A 17,103-nucleotide genomic window follows, 5' to 3' on the forward strand; every position below is an offset into this window, starting at 1 on the left:
CAAACACAACCCTGATGCAGCTCTCAATGAAATTGAGTTTGACAACCCTGGCTTAGTAGATAATGAGAACAGCTACTGATGGAACTTTATTTCAATAATTTATTTATCTATTGGAATAAATTGAGTTTTCTAAGTTCTACTTGTATAGTAGTATAGACTTGGAAGTGATTATGGATTTTTCCCTTCTTTGCTTTCAGATTTGAATTTGATGTTAACATAATCTCCCTGTGAACTCTGGTAGCCGCCTATTGGCTGAATAATGCAACTTGAATACCATCATGGTCTCATTCCAGACAATCATAATAGTAATTCCTATCACAAAGCTGTTTTTCATTTTCCAAGATAGACTAATGATCTGATCATTCACAATATATTATTATTATATTCAGATACAGGGTACTTATTCAAAAACTTGCACCTGACATTTGTTAAATTAGCAGGCTCCACTCCAACTGCCAAATTTTAAATAAACTAATCTTTTAATGCCTTCTCATTATACATATGGGATTTCCAGAATATTGTAATATTGAAAAAAATCAAAGAATGTATGTTTTTTTTATTAGGAATATTTTACAAATGGCTCATCTGTGAATTACACCAGCTGGTCAGGGTCAAATTATTCCATATTTTTATGCTAGCACAAAATGTTATGAAAGTGTATTTAGTGCCAGAGATTCAATGTAATCAACACCCATTCTAAGTACCATCTTTCTTACCTCCATCCCTTATTATCACAATATTTCTTTCTTATCTCTATTCTGAAGCTGTGTATGCTTCAGCATCTCTATGTTTCTGTTCTCATGGCTATGAAGTGACTTCATTAAGTGGGATACTCTGAATTCACATCCTTCCTTCTCTTGTCTCTGCATATCTCACAGGGTATGCTGAGTAAAATATCCATGCTAAGCTTGCAAATCCAGGGATAACAACAATTATTAAAAGCCGTCTGAGCATTTGAGAGGCTATAATCTTTGATGCCCTGGGGTTTACTCTCTTGGTTTAGAATGATGTGGGCAATCTCAACTGTGACTTGCAGCTTTAAAACCATGATTTTTGCACAAGTTGATATTCTGCACCTCATGGATGAAATCATCCTACTAGTAGTTCCTAGAAGGCAGAACTGAAATGGACCTTGTGTGTTTCTGGAACTGGGTAGCTTGCAGAAGGAATTGAGAGAAAAGTCACACTTTCTGCAATCTTAAGGCAACAATTTTATCCCTAAAAATCTTCATACCCAAAGGCACACACACAAAGACAAACAGGTGTGGAAATTTAAAGCCTGCCACTGCAGTAGTATCACATCATAGTATCACATCACCATCCATCCTTTAAACAGGCCACCAAAACATAGTGCAGCCACAGACTCAGATCTGAACTGTAAAAATTGAGATGGCCATTGAGTGGGAGCAAAGACATCTCCAAACCAGAACATTACTCACTGGTTGACTATAGTTAAAAAGCCTACTGTTTTGTAGCTACTGATCATGTTCAGCTTTCATTGCTTACTTGCCTACTTTGCTTTTTAATATTTCTTATAATTTTTGCCCTTATAATAATTTGCAAATCTTGGGGTTATATCAAGCCTAATTTTCCCTTTTGTGTGTTGGTACTATCTTGTGTTGATAAAGTCAATAAAGAAGAACAAACTCAGTGTACTAAGGGAATATGTAATTACAATAAATAAATAGCTTGGAATCTAATCTAAAATGTTAATGAAAATCAATGTATTAAAATATTTCATCATTATATTAAATAAAGAGCAATGTAATACATAAACAATAAATGTTGATAATAGTAATGACTTGCCAGAGTTTTAAAATTCACACATTTTGCTACAATACATGAGTAAAGGCTGCCCTCTTCTGATAAATTTTAATTCTTAAAGTTTATATGTGTAATATTCTAAATAGGTTTTATATGAAAGAAAATACTTAAAACGCATTCTAATAACATTCTTGGAAAGCATGGTATAAGAGCCAGTTTGGTGTAGTGCTGAAGGTGCTGTCTAGAAACTAGAAAACCATGAATTCTAGGTCTGTTTTCAGCATGAAAACCAGTTGGGTGACTTTAGGGCAGTCATTCTCTCTAAGCCCAACCTACTTCACAGAGTTGTTGTTATAGAAGAAAATAAGAGGTTATCCCACTGCCTTTAGATGGATCATCTGAAGCTGTATGGACAATTACCATCTGAAATAGAATCATTGCTGAAAACTGTCCATATATATAGTCAAAATATTGCAATGGAGTTTCATCTGGAGAAAAGTGCTACCTTAACAGGGAAAATATCAAATGAAATGAAAACTACCCACCAAAAGTTATTTTATATTTACTCAAAACCAAATGTTTACCTTGCTTTAGATACAAACTTCATCACATTTACATAAATCAATATGACTGAATTGAGCTGCAGTAAGTAAGAATATTCAGTTTCAGCTGATCTAAGTGAATACCCAGCTCCTATTTTCTAATACAGAAAGTGAGCTTACCTTAAAATTTATGCAACTTATATGAAAATGCAGGCTTTTGAGTAAAACTGCATTGTGCAAATGGATTAAGATAGTGGTAACAGTACTACCCATGCAACTTTCTAATTCCGGGAGGTGAAGTTCATTCATCACAAAATTGCTAAACTTGAGAAATTGCCTTAGCCTATATAAATGTTCTTCACATGAAGAACACAATACAATTATAGTTTCCTTCTAAACTAGCTAATATAATACAATGTTTCTTCCTACCTCTCTTATGAAACATTTTATATCCAAATAGATTTAAAACTATATTTGTATTCACTAAGGATATTGACATCATAAATTTATTTGCCATAATGCTGTCAATCTCTATATCACTCTGCAAATTTCATAAATGACAAAAATAAATGTTTCCAAATCTTTCTAAGCCTTCTATCATAAAAATGCAAAACAGCTTACACTTCTCATTACAAGTATGTGTTAATGAGCTCTCTTTGTCATTGCTGCAATAAACTAGCTGTATATTCTTAATTTACTCCTGGGATAAATTTTTGTTGGATGAACAGGCACCTTCTAATACTGTTAAAATCAGACTAATATAAACAAACAAAAAATTAATTAAATCTAAGGACTGCTGCCAAATTCTAATTTGTTCTAAATTCATTGGGATGTAGATGAGAATGCTTTCCAGATTTTGTCATGCTTCAATTTGGTTTTGCTCATGAGTTCTGCACTAATAATCCCATCTAATGTTCCAGCCTCTAAAGAGCTACTAAAGCCAAACCTTCAACAAAAGTAAAATGAGCATCTTGACAATTGGTAAGTTGAAAGATAAATGCAAGTTTCATCCAAGAAATTATTGCTGAAAAGCTAATGCCAGAGCAATATTGTTTTCATTATTATTTTTATTTTTAAATCCTAAAATTTATATAGTGCTGGCACATTTTAACTTGCCCATAATTTTTGATACTAGTTGTTTGCAGGATGCTTATTTTATATTTACTTACTTTTTTTGTCATACAATGGAACTTTTCAGAGATTCTCTCAGGCAAAAGTATAGTTCAGACTTTATAGAAACATCCATCCACTGATATATTATCTAATTATTTCCATTATTTAGCAATAATTAACTTGACTGTTAGAAGTAGAAACTTTTTTTTACTTTGTAAAATGCATAAAAAGCCTAACTTTGAAAATAATGAAAGCAGATACTGTACAGGTAACTGAAACCTACTTTACTTTGATTATCTAGGTGTTTCAGTCTATGAGTCCTGATGAAATAGACAAGGTCCTTAGGAATATCAGCTCAGTCACAATATATTAGATCAGGAGTCTTCAAACTTGACAGCTTTGTGGATTTCAACTCCCAGAATTCCTCCTCCAGTCATGTCAGCTCAGGAATTCTGAGAGTTGAAGTCCACACGTCTTAAACTTGCCAAGTTGGAAGACCCTTGTACTAGATCAATGTTCCTGCCTTGGTCATTTCTCAAATTTACCATTGCAATGCATTTTATTTTGAGCTGATGATGGTTAAACCTCTGGATCCTGCAAGTGATTTCAAATGCTGTAGTGTTGGCAGGTATGCACATTTATCCATTTGCGTATGTTACACATCTGTTCCATAAGCTGCACTGCTTGCTAATGTTAGTATGGTAGTTACAATATCTATATGGTCCTTCATAGGGTGGACTGGGTTATTTGTGGAACTACTTCTCCGATTGTGTTTATCGGTTGTGTCAGATCTAACATAAGGGGCATGCTATGAGTCCCATCAAAGTGTGTCACTTGGCAGGACCTAAACAGCAAACTCTGTGGTACCTGTTCTTTGGAATATCATCCATCATCCTCAAGAGACTGCCTGGACCCTGTTGGTCTAGTGTAAAGCCTTCGAAATTTCTCAACTGGCATGGAGCTTGAAACATACTGGAAATACTTTGAAATGTCAGGTTATGCTAATAGATGTCAGGTTATGCTAATAGATGCTTGTGGTTTGTTTCAGCTGCTGTTTATATATTATTATAGTGCTATTCCTTTTACTGTTGTTTGCCACCCAGAGTCAAATGAGCAACCACACAAGTTGAAAAAAGTAAGTAACTAAGTAAATAAAATTAAAAACTTTCCTTTTAGTAATACATGACATTTCATTAAACATTTTCTTCTAAAAATCTAAAATATTACATTCCTATCAGAGTTAAAAGAATATTTCACTCAGTTTAAAGCATCATAAGAACACACAACATTTTAAAGATATGTGTGAGATGCTTACTGAAGTTTGATGCCATCAATTTAAAAGCATATTTTCTGTGTAGATGTTGGTAACAAATCCTCCTGCTACCATAAATACTGCCAATTATTCTGATCTATTTTTTTTTCTAAACTAAGTCCCAAGCTGCTTTTAGCCTTATAGTTGATACACCATAATGTATTTCACATAAAACATAGTGCATTTTTGAATTATATTTATATATTTCAGAAAGAGATTTTTATTTGCAATCTTTATCATTTTTTAAGTTTTGCAATATTGAATTAATCTGGTACAACAAAATTATAGCAATTTTTGTTCTAATTGTTATTCAACATTCTGCTTCTAACCTTCAACTGGCCAAAACAGTGCATCAAAGGGGTGCAATTTTTGAACCAATGTGCTTCAAATAGGCTAACTTATAGAATGCCAGGAACTATGATTCCCATGGGAATGAAATTTGGGAAAGTTATAACCACTTCAGGGCTGCCATACTGCTGCTATTTCAGCATTGCTGCACCACAGTGGTGAGCCACATTTTTAATGCTCCATGCTGGCTTTCCAGAAGTCAATAAGATGCTGGAGAAAGTGGAAACTCAGTTGTGATTGCTGATGCTTCCTGACAGCTTCTCACAAGCAAGATAACAGGGAGCATCAGAAGTGGGAAAGTTGGCAGCAAAGATTACAAGTTGCTTGGGTGAGTCTTTCACCTCCACACAACCTTACCTGCACATTTACCTTGCATCTTTCTGACCCATGTTGCATCCCCATATGCCTCCCAGTCAGTGCAGCACCACTTGCATATCTCTGTGTGTCCTTCCTGACTCAGGCGGCACCCCCACATTTGACACATTTAAATCTACATAAAAATTATCTGGTGTACTACTTCTTCTGTAACTTCATTAATACACTCCGTATCATATCAAGCCATTTTGAAGACCGATATTAAAAAATACCCATCAAAACATTTTGCTAACACATTGCTAATTAACAAGAAAAATGTATTATCTTGTAGCTCACAAGTCTCAAACATTCAAGGTACCACTGCCATGTTTCCTTTTTAAAAAAAATCCCCAATCACCATTTTCCCATGAGAAGAACTATTCTAATTAATAAAAATCATACTTCAAAGTCTGATCCTTAATTCTCTGTTAACTTTCAAAAATTCATATTCTAAGCATCCTTTTTCTGTTAAATACAAATAAACAATATGTATCCAGAATTTTTAAAATAATATTCAACAAATTCTTTCTTCAAGAAGGTAACTTGCCTGCAAACACAGTAAAAATTTGCCAGTGTGAAGAGTATAATCTGTTATATCTGGGAGGACGGTTCAAGAACGGAGTCAAGACTCAGATAGTAACTAAAGCTCTTTATTTGTGACTTCAGATCTGAGCAACTAACCCCAGCCGCAGCAGCCCCTTATATAGGGCTGGCTGCGGCTAGGCAGCCAATGAAGGTGATTTGAGTTTGCCGCTCTTGGCAGGGCCAATCACGGCAGCCCGTTTACTGGCCAATCGCATCAGTCTATGGCGACCAATCACGATCGGTTTTCAGTGGGCCAATCAGATTTGCAGGCTACGAGCCTGCTAGTCCGGAACATCCCTCCCCTCTCGGTTCTGTTTAAGGGGTGGAGTAATATAGTCTCGCAGGTAAGCAGGTCTTCGCACCTGTCTGCCTGACTTACGCAGTTCCACTTGACCCTGTTCAAACCCAGGTTCAGATGGACTGCTTGCTGGATCAAACAGGAACGGTGAACCGGTGTCATGGTCCAGGCTCTCCTCTGGTGCCCCCGGGGTGATGAAGTCCTCAGCCTCGCTGTTACTGTCCTGGCTCCCGGGACTCGCTGAACCTGCCTGGTTGCTGCTTCCTGGCGGCGTTCGACTGTCCAGTCTCAGTTGCAGCTGGTGAGTGTTGCCGACCATGGTGCGGTGATCTCGGTGATAGCTCGGAATAGACAGGTGTTGGTTCTAATTCTGAGTTCACTGCTTCCCTCCCCCTAGTGTCAAAGTTAGGGTCAGGGTTGGAAGATGTGGTTAGTCTGGAGCGCAGTTGGTCAATATGGCGTTTCCATGGTCTGCCATCAGTGGTGAGTAGACGGTAGGAGCGGGGGCCAGTAACTTGAGTTACCTGGGCAGGAATCTAAAGGGGATCCCCAGAAAATTTTTTTGCGAAAACAAGGTCTCCTACCTTGAAAACACGGTGCTTGCTACTGGAACCCAGGGGCTTTTCCGGGGTGTAGGCAGGGTGCAAATGATCTAGAGGCGATCTGAGTTTCCTGGCTATCAGGAGTTCAGCTGGGCACTTGTTGGTCGTGCTGTTTGGTGTGATGTGTTGTAGGAGCAGCATTCTAGTGACTTTGTCGTGGATGTTGCCTTGATCCATTTTCTGTAGGTTTTTCTTTGTAAACTGAACCATTCGTTCAGCCCGGCCATTCGCCGCAGGATGAGCCGGCGATGTGAGTGCGTGTCGGATGCCCCGTTCCGCTAAATACTGTTCAAAGGCTAAGGCAGTAAATTGGGGCCCATTGTCAGAGACCAGGACATCTGGTAACCCGTGTGTGGTGAAGAGTCTGTTCAGTTTTTTAATGACCGCCTCAGTAGTGGTTGCTTTCATTTTATTGACCTCAAGCCAGTTTGAGTAGGCATCAACAGTTATTAAGAAGGTGTGGCCTCTCGTAGGTCCCGCAAAGTCAATATGAATGCAAGACCAAGGACCCCTGGGTGTTTCCCATTCTGTTGGTGGGGCTTTAGGTGGAGCTGAGTGGTTTTTCCTGGCATTTGTTACAAGAGGCGACCCAGGTTTCGATTTGTTTATCTATACCTGGCCACCAGGCGTAACTTCTTACCAGCGCTTTCATACGTACGATGCCCGGGTGTCCATCGTGTAGCATTTGCAAGACCCTTTTTTGTAACTTAGTTGGTACAACAACTCGGTCTCCCCACAAAACGCACCCTTTTTGTGAAAAAAGTTCCGTTTGTCTGTTTTTAAACGGCTTAAACATTTCCTTAGTGTCGTAATCTGGCCATCCCCTCTCCACCCAGCCAAGAATTCGTGCCAAACAAGAGTCTCTTTTGGTTTCAAAAGCGATGTCTTGAGCCGTTAGTGGAGGCGATGGCATTGTCTCTATTTGCAGTACGGGGAGTGTGGGAGCTGGGTCTTCCTGTGGCTTGGGTAGCGGTGAGCGGCTCAAGGCATCTGCGTGGGGAATAGATTTCCCCGGGCGGTACTTTAATTGATAGTCGTAGGCAGCGAGAAATTCCGACCATCGCGTCATTCTGGGGGAGAGGATGTGTGGAGTAGGTTTGTTGCCCACCAGGATCCCAAGTAGTGGCTTATGATCCGTTATAATAGAAAATGGTCTCCCATAAACATATTCATGAAATCGTTCTATTGCAGAGACAATAGCAAGGGCTTCCTTATCTAATTGGCTATAGTTTCTTTCTGTTTTTGATAGAGTTCGTGAAAAAAATGCAATTGGTGCTTCTGAGCCGTTTGGTAGGACGTGGCTCAGGATGGCCCCTACCCCAAATGGTGAGGCGTCACACGTGACAGTCAAAGGTAGTGTCTCGTTATACTGAATTAGTACTGCCTTTGAGGTAAGGAGGTCTTTTACTTGCTGGAAGGCGTGTTTCTCCCGACGTCCCCAATTCCAGGATGCCCTTTTATCAAGTAGTCTATGAAGGGGCTCAGCAACAGTCGCCTTCTGGGGTAGGAAGATGTTATAAAAGTTAATAAGTCCCAGGAAGGCTTGGAGGTCGGTTTTGTTTTTAGGTCTTGGGCGTTTTTGATAGCTGCCAATTTTTTTCTGTGGGGTGGATTCCTTGCTTGTCAAGGAGGTAGCCAAGAAACTCCACCCTTTCTGTGCAAAGCTGGCACTTTTCCTTCTTAACCTTGAGGCCAGCGTTTTTGAACCTCTGTAGGACTGTTCTGAGACGTTTTTCTAATTGGTTTTTTGTGGGTGCTGCTATTAATACGTCATCAAAATAGGGCACGACCCCTTTTAACCCTTGTAATAGTCTCTCCATCAGGCTTTGAAAGATGCCTGGGGCTACGCTTACACCAAACTGGAGCCTGTTGCATTTGAATGCACCACGATGTGTGACTATAGTTTGGGCTTCTGCAGTCTCGGGATCAACTGGTAGCTGTTGATACGCTTGGGCCAGATCTAATTTTGCGAATATTTTGCCACCCCCAAGTGAATGCAGGAGATGTTGAACAACTGGCACTGGTTAGGCGCTCTGCTGTAGCGCGTGATTGAGGGTGGCCTTGTAGTCACCGCAGATTCTTATGGACCCATCAGGTTTTATGGGGGTGACGATTGGTGTCTCCCATCGGGCGTGGTCAATAGGTTCTAACACGCCTTGCACAATTAATTTGTCCAGTTGCTCGTCAATTTTGGATTTAAGAGCAAAGGGAACTCGGTGTGGCTTTAGACGAATGGGTGCTATGTCGGGGCGAAGATTAAATGAAATAGGGGACCCTTTGTACTTGCCTAGGCTTTCGTTGAACACTTCTCGGAAGTCGTGGACGAGAGCCGCCTCCCAGTCATTGTCTTCAGTATGATGGATGCCAGCCACTCTGATTCCTAATGGCGCGAACCACTGAAGACCCAATAGACTTGGCCGGTCTCGGTCTACGACGGTGAGTGGTAGAATTGCCTTATGTCCCTTGAACGAGACCTGCACATGGCGGGTACCTGCGACTGGAATCCGGTTGCCTTGATAGTCTTTCAGTATGAGTCTCTGACTGCTGAGGTCTTGGCGTCGGATGTTGGGGACTAGCTGCTTGAGTGTTCTCCAGGATACCATGGATAGTGATGACCCAGAGTCGACTTCCATGTTGCACGGTTTGTTTTCAATCGTGACCTCTACTCGGATCTTTTTAGCATCAAGTGATGAAGCGTGGCCGATGGTGATGGTTTGATGAGACTCCTCTCGTCTGGGGGCGTCGTTAAACCTTCGGGGTCTGCTGTACCGGTTCCACTGGTTGCTAGGGCAGTCCTTCTGCGTGGTGGCGTTGCCATCATTTCTCTTTGGGCTGCTCCCTCTCCGTCTGGGGCTGGAATTTTTCTTGTTTCTGCATACCTTCGTGATGTGTCCCCGTTTCTCGCAAAAACGGCATATGGCATCTAAGAATCTGCATTCGGATCGGGGATGGTTTCCCCCGCATCCGGCGCATTGGTAGTTGGCTTTGCGACCCCGCTGGTCCCGTTGCTCACGTTCTGACCGGAGCCTGTGGACTTCTTCTTCCTCACTGTCTGAGGATGACTTGACGTCTTCGTGATGGATGGTTGATGTGTACTTGTCTGAAGGTTTCCCAGCATTGTTGGTGGGTTGGCGGTTGGTCCCGCTGGTTCGACGCATTCATGCTGCCGATTTACAAGTGGCTTCAGCTGCTGTGGCATCTGCTATGGCATCTGCAAGCGAGATGTCTCCCTTGGCCATAATCTTGCTCTGGACGGTTGGGTCTCTGAGGCCAAGGACGATGCGATCTCTCATGGCTTCTTTGAGGTTGGTGAAGCCACACAAACTGCCCAGGTTCCTCAGGTCTGCCACAAAATCCCCAACGCTCTCACCTTCACGTTGGTCCCTCTGGTAGAACTCATGCCTGCGAATGAGAGTTGGCACGGCTGGGGCGTAATGGTTGCGCAGGATGGGAGCAAGGGTGTCCCAATCCATGGTTTTAACTTCAGCTGGCTTGGCTAAGGCTTTAGCCATCTTAAAAATGGCTGGTCCACAATCGGTTAGAAAAACGGCTCGTTTCTTCGCTAGCTGGATCGAATGGTGCGGGTGGTATAGTGCTGCTGGCCATGTCGCCGTCGTTGCGCTCTGTCAGCCACGTGCTCCTTCGGCTAGCTCAATTCAATAGCTTCTGTTGCCTCCGCATCCCATCCTCGTCGCCAGTGATATATCTGGGAGGACGGTTCAAGAATGGAGGCAAGACTCAGATAGTAACTAAAGCTCTTTATTTGTGACTTCAGATCTGAGCAACTAACCCCAGCCGCAGCAGCCCCTTATATAGGGCTGGCTGCGGCTAGGCAGCCAATGAAGGCGATTTGAGTTTGCCGCTCTTGGCAGGGCCAATCACAGCAGCCCATTTACTGGCCAATCGCATCAGTCTATGGCGACCAATCACGATCGGTTTTCAGCGGGCCAATCAGATTTGCAGGCTACGAGCCTGCTAGTCCGGAACATAATCTATCCAAGGTAATGAAGGAAAATAATCCAAAAAGTGATTAAGAAATTAGGATCATTAAGCTTTTTGTCCTTTTTGTCCTTAGATTGCTAAAACCGGGAGATCAGAGGTCCGGAATTGGTGAGGGGCTTTATTTGACTTTTGGACCTTTCTTTCTGACTTTATTTGAGAAGAGGGAGGCGACGGAGGTGAAAGAATATTGACATTGATTGAGTCTTTTGAATCCTCAGATCTGAGCACAACATGACTATTACATCTATTTAATATTGTGGAAAAGACAAATTGAGCATTATATTGGACTTTGGAAGATTTGTATGTTGATTTAAAAGTTGGAAAGCAAAGAAAGAAGAAGCAGCAAGAGGAAGAAGGCAGAGGCGAACAGAAGGCTGGGAAAGACGGTTTTGGGACTGCAGATTAGTCAGCACATTACACCATTTGCTGATTGGAAGGCTGAAAAGAATCATCTAGCTGGAAGACGGACCTTTAGTTCACCCAACTTGCTTTTTTTATTACATGGTACTACTTAAGTTTACTAAGTTGGCACTATTTTCTCTTTAAGATGACTTCCTTGCTGTTTGTTTGTTGATTTTCTGAAGCTGTGGTAATCCCTCTTCTACCTTTTCTCTTATTGTCTTGCCCCCTGCCTCCCTATTGTATCTTCTAAATACCTTACATAATTCTACTTACTTGGGGGGGAGGAGGATATACTATTATTATAGAGTTAAGAGATTACTGTTGTAAGTATTAATAGCAAAAAGGGATAAACTTTGTTGATATAATCTATAAATTATTTAGACTACTTAAGACATTTAAGATTAATGCCTTAAAGTGTTAATTGATGTACTATTGCTGACCAATTCTCTTATTACATAGACTAGAATATTGTTGCAGATATCTATTTATGATATAGGGGAAAAGACTGTGGAGTGAGATATTAAATTGAAATACGTGAATAGACTTTCAAATACAGGACCCAAATACTGAATGGTGATTTGGGATAATATATCTAAAATTGTGCATCAACAAAAACAAATACTTAGAGAGATGACATCCACAACAACTATGGCCTTAAAAACAGGAAGGCTATCCCGACCCTATCGACTACGTTGACATCCACCCCACCAACAACTCAAAAAACTATCGAGGAGTCTTTAACAGGGGAAAAGCAGCCTAATGTCCCCAACATTAATATACAAACTTCCATATTATCCTTGCAGGAAGCTATATCTAAAATGCAAGAAATGATGATTAAAAATCACAAGGAAACTAGAGCAGATATAAGCGAATTGAAAGATGAGATGGGGAAACTGAAGGCTGAAATGAAAGCGGATTTATCGAAGGTGGAGGGTAAGATAGGGTCTCTACAGCAGGCCATGGAGAGAAACGAAGTGAAAATAAAAGATATAGAGAGTAGAACAACACGCATGGAGGCTAACTTTGAAAGAATGGATGAGGAATTTAAAAATGTACTTAGAGAAACGGAAGACTCTCTGGTCCACCTCGAGATGGACAAAGCAATGGCGTATTTAAGGTTCCAGAATGTGGCGGAAGCAAAAATGAAGAATTGGAACATTTGATGGCAGAAATATTGGCTGAATGGTTAGGAAAGGAAAAAGATGATCTAATTAAAGAGTTTGATGAGGTATATAGGGTTAGCACAAGCTACGCCAGGCGTAACAACTGTCCAAGAGAAATTCATATCCGCTTCTCTAGGAGATGTCTGAGGGATTTAATTTTGAAAATGTCTAGGGAGGAAACAATATCATATAAAGGCAGAGAAATTAGGATTTTAAAACAAATTCCAAAGAAAGTGAGGACGATAAGACAAGATTATAAATTTTTAGCTAATGATTTAAATAAAAAAGGAATCCAATTTAAATGGTTAATCCCGGAAGGGATGTTAATTACGTGGAAAGAGAGGAAAATCAAAATAGAATCGATAGAACAGGCCCAAGATTTTCATCAACAGCTCACAGATACGAATGGTCAATCCACTAAAGAAGAACCTAAAAGGAGACCACAGGAGGACCGATATCATCACAGAACCCAAAAGGAACGACTTTCTCTAATTTCCGGAAGTGATAACCCACAACCTGGGAGAGAAAAGTAAATCCCACAACAACAACAACAAAAGAACCGAATCATTACTAGGCAAAAATCTAAGCAGACGTAGATAAATGGTGGAGGGGAAGAAGTTGCTCTCCATCAATATAAACGGATTAAATTCATTATCAAAAAGAAAAAGGATATTTTCAAAACTTATTCAACATAACGCAGATATAATATGTCTTCAAGAAACACATATTTCAAAAAATGACGAAAGACATCTAATTTGTCCAAAATTAGGGAAACTTTTTACGGCACCGGCCGACAAACACAAGAAAAAAGGAATTGCAATTTACGTAAAACAAGATGTAAAGGCAGAATTAATCTGGTCGGATCCTGAAGGAAGAACTCTGGTTATACAAGTTTGGATAAACCACATCACATTTTTACTTGTAGCAATCTATGCCCCAAATGATGACCAGGGGAAATTTTTTAAACACCTTCACCAAAAAATAGTAGGCTTTGAAAAAAGGAACATTTGCTTGATTGGCAATTTTAACTCCATTGCAGATTACCAGAAAGACCATAGTAATATGGGAAAAAACAAGAAGGGGAAAAGGGAACTTTCCGCGGCATGTAAGGAAATGTTGAAAGAGTTAAATTTAAAAGATTTATGGAGGGAACGGAATCTTGAAGGAAAACAATAAGACCATAACCCAATACAGCTAATTTGGAGAGATAGGAGACGAATAAAAAAAAGATGGACACTAAACAACCAAATTGTAAATGAAGAAGAGTATATTAATAAGCTGAAAGAGGAGCTAAACTATTTTCTAAAAGATAATAATAATGAAACAACTTCCAAACAGAACATTTGGGATACTATGAAAGCAATTATAAGAGGCACAACAATTTCCTATAATGCTATGAGAAACAAGAGAATCTATGCCCGACAAAACGTATTACAATAACAAATCCAAGACTTAGAAATACAATTTTAAAAAAATCCCTAAGATCCAAGGACTACAAAACCAGTTAATATTAGCCAAACATAAGCTGAATTTAATTGAACAAGATAAAATAGAAGTTAGCTTGAGAAGGTCCAAACAAAATTACTTTGAACACGCCAATAAACCAGGAAGATGGCTATCTTATAAACTTAAAAAAGAAAAAGAAAAGAGACTGATACACCAATTAATAGACGAGAAAGGCATCCCACAACATGAGATTGAGAAGAAAAAAGATATTATATTAAACTATTTTCAAAGATTATATAAAAAAGAAGAAATCAATGAAGACAAAATAAGAACTTATTTGGAGAATACGAATGATAAAACAATAGGGGAAGGAGACAAAGAATTACTAAATAAGGATATTACATGGTCTGAGTTAAAATCCGCAATAGAAAATCAAAGTAATAATAAATCCCCAGGTCCAGATGGGATTCCAGTAGAATTGTATAAAACCACAATAGATTTAGTAGGGCCTCTGATGCTGGAAGTGTTTAACGAAGTACTTTTGGCTGCCAAAATGCCAGACTCATGGAGGGGGGCGTTGATTGCGTTAATTCCGAAGGAGGATGTAGATGCCAGATATATCAACAATTATAGACCAATCTCACTTTTAAACGCCGATTATAAATTATTTACCTCAATTATAGCGAATAGAGTAAAACAAGTTTTAAATTTATACATTCATGAAGACCAAAATGGTTTCCTTCCATTCCGCCAAATTAAAAATAATTTAAGAACCGTTATTGACGTCTTAGAATATTATGAAGCTCATCCAGAGAAACAATTTGCACTCATGTTTTTAGATGCAGAGAAGGCATTTGATAACTTACATTGGCACTTTTTAATACAAAAAATCTATAACATGAGTCTGGGCACTAAATTCGAGAACATTATCACAACAATTTACAATACCCAACAAGCTAATATACTAATTAATGGCGAACAAACAGGCCCATTAAGCATTGAAAAGGGTGTTAGACAGGGTTGCCCTCTCTCACCCCTCTTATTTATATTTGCTTTAGAATCACTGTTAATGCGGATAAGACAAAACTTTGAAATCCAAGGAGTTAGGGTCAAAGCAGAGGAATATAAACTACAGGCGTTTGCAGACGATATGGTTTTTTTCCTAGAGGAACCCATGGAAAAAGGACATAACCTAATAAAAGAACTAGAACAATATGGCTCAGTAGCAGGATTAAAGATTAACAGAAATAAGACGAAATTACTGACTAAAAATCTAACAGAGAACCAGAGGAAAGAATTAGAAAAAACCATGGGGATACAGGCAACAAAAAAGGTCAAATATTTAGGCATATGGTTAACACCACATAGTAAATCGCTCAAAGAGAATAATTATGATAAACTGTTACAGCAAATTAAGAAAGATCTAGAATCTTGGAATAAGTTGCAGCTTTCTCTACTGGGCAGGATTGCCACGATCAAAATGAACATCTTACCAAAACTCCTTTACTTATTCCAGACAATCCCAATAAAATTACCAAAAAAATTTGAAGATATAAATAAGGTAACTCTTAAATTTATTTGGCAAGGGAAAAAAGCTAGAATCAGTATTAAGGCCTTACAAGATGCAAAAAGTAGAGGGGGGCTAGCGCTCCCAAACTGGGAATTATATTATTGGGCAGCCAACTTATTATGGTTAAAAGACTGGGTCAATTTACTGAATAAAAGAACTTTAGTCTTGGAAGGGCACGACCTTCAGAGAGGATGGCACGCATTTCTATGGGATGTGGGGAAAACTAAACAGTTGTATTTTCATAGACATCTTATTAGAGATTCACTATTAACTAATTGGAAAAAAATATGCAAAAAATATTATTTAAAAATTCCGATTTGGCTTTCAACAATGGAGGCAATGGTTCATCCCAACAATTTGGATATAACAAAAATGACTAAATATAAAGATTTATTAGACCCTTTAGGAAAATTAAGAACTCGACAGGACTTACAGGAACAGGGATTTAAAATGGACCAGTGGTTATATATACAAATCCATAGCAGATACAAACAAGATATCAAAGAGTTTGGAATCTATAGCAAATAACAATATTTAGATAAAATCTTATTAGGATCTAATAAAAAGAATATCTCCAAATTTTATAAATATTTATTGGAGGTAGAATTAGAGCAAGAGATAGTGAAAGGGAACAAGATATTGTGGAGTAGGAATATTGGAAGAAGCATTACATTAACAGAATGGGAAAAGATCTGGAATAGAAACATTAAGATTACGAAATCCGTGGCGTACAAAGAAAATATGTATAAAATGTTATATAGATGGCACTTACCCCCTTCGAGGTTAGCGAAAATGAACCCAAACTCTAGTCCAAAATGTTGGAAATGTAAAAACATAGAAGGAACCTACTTTCATATGTGGTGGTCCTGTAAGGAAGCCCAGAAATACTGGCAAAAAATTAGAAAATGGTTGGAGAAAATAACCAAAGAACAAATCGAATACAAACCAGAGTTCTTCCTACTAGGGATCTCTGATAAACATTTACCTAAAAAGATGAAATATATAACAATTCATATTCTAACTGCGGCCAGATTAGCATTTGCCCAGTGCTGGAAATCATCCTATATACCTACAGATCAAATGGTCATCCAGAAAATATGTGACTGTGCAGAAATGGACAATTTAACCATAGCACTTAAAAATAAAGAGTCTTCAGCATTTTATGATAATTGGAATGCGTGGTATAATTGGTTATCTCAGAGATAAACTGTTCAATGAACAATGGGTAATTTAAGCATAAATAGTGATAAGATGTGTATAATTAAAGTAAGGTAGGAGAATTGGATCTTGCAGACTGTCAAAAAGGATATCTGTCTGTTTTTAAGGTATTTTCTTTTTTCTTCCGTTTCTTTGTTTTCTTCTTTCTTCTATACCTCTTTTTCTCCTTTTTCGGTTCGCAAGACCGGCGTTTTTTTTTTTTCTTTTTCCTTTTTCTCCCCCTGTTGTAGATGTAATGTTGTTATGTTTTTAATTGTAAATTCAATAAAATTTATTCAAAAAAAAAAAAGCTATATGTCCAGTGTGGAAATACTAGGTCCAATGAAATAATTCAAATTGACTGAAAGCCTGTGAAGAGGAATTTTCTCAATTAATAGTCAGCAC

This window comes from Pseudonaja textilis, chromosome 7 (assembly GCF_049901715.1).
Source record: "Pseudonaja textilis isolate UNSWEBS1 chromosome 7, rPseTex1.2, whole genome shotgun sequence".
Lineage (NCBI taxonomy): Eukaryota > Metazoa > Chordata > Lepidosauria > Squamata > Elapidae > Pseudonaja > Pseudonaja textilis.